The following is a 1,290-nucleotide window of genomic DNA, read 5'->3' on the forward strand; positions in this document are numbered from 1 at the left end:
TACGCTCTGTGACATAGACTGTGTATATACATGGACGTTGCTAACCTGCTACGTTCCAAATAGAAAGTCACACTCAGTCCACTTTTTTAAACAGTCTACATGCTCTCTGCACAGTAGCACGCTAGCTAGCTCGCTTCGTCTCAAAGCATTTTAACTTTTATTACAATCAGAAAACATAAAATTAACAACCCATTAAAATTCAAATTAATTAATAAAGACAGTTATTTTTTAAATGTAGAACACTTCAGTTTGTGGCGCTGTTTTTGTATTTATTATGCCTCAAATTTAGCATTAGCGTTAGCATTGAGACACAAACATGTCTCTTTCTAAACACAGTGTCCTCTGGTGAAGTATTGATTTTATTTGTGTAGTTTTTAACATGTTGTCAGTGACTTCCACCCGCAGCTCCCTGTCCACCGCCTGATCTTTAAATATTTATCATTTTAGCTCAAAATGATGACTCTTTTTCGCACGTCGTTTGTGGGCAGTGCAGTTCGCCAAGAAGTTGAAAATCCTGAAAAAACACTGCTTGACCAAGTTAGTCTCTTCTACGTCCTAATTGAATCCAGAAGGTTTGGAATTGGACCATGGAGCGAATATACAACCTCCACAAACCTCCACCCACAGCTGCCAATTCATATCATGTGTCTCTCAGGTACAGAAGACAGAAAATATATAACTTATTTTACCTGAGATTAATAACAGTTTGGGGCTTCCATTGTCAATTCTGTACAAATCTGCGCTGTTTCTCAGTTGCTTTTTTACATGTAAGCTGCCATATTTTTGACACGAACAGACCATGGGTTTTCTGATTGGTTAATCCGCCTGTCAATCACACCAATCGTGGAAATGTGAGATAGTTCCAGACCCATTCGTCTTTGTAAAGTTTCGTCAAAGCATGGTAAATAGTAAATTATCACAATTTTATACAGCGCTTTTCCACCTTCAAGATCCTCAAAGCGCTTTACGTCACACACAAGGGGGGTCTTGCCCAAGGACACAACAACAGCATTCATGTGTGGGAGCTGGAATCGCACCGTCAACCAGTGGATCTGACCGCTCAACCGATGATGTTTACGTCGAGAGCTGGATTCGAACCGCCAACCTTCAGGGAACAATCTCTTTACTAACTGAGCTACTGTCGCTGTGTGGTTCCACCTGGACAAAAAAACAACAAACCCAAGCATTAAACATCTATATTATACACGTGTAAAAATATCACAAAAAAGAAAAATACTCCACCCAAAAGTAAAAATAAAGAGCACATGGATGGCCACCTAATGAAAAAGC

Source organism: Periophthalmus magnuspinnatus, chromosome 2 (genome assembly GCF_009829125.3).
Source record: "Periophthalmus magnuspinnatus isolate fPerMag1 chromosome 2, fPerMag1.2.pri, whole genome shotgun sequence".
Taxonomy (NCBI): domain Eukaryota; kingdom Metazoa; phylum Chordata; class Actinopteri; order Gobiiformes; family Gobiidae; genus Periophthalmus; species Periophthalmus magnuspinnatus.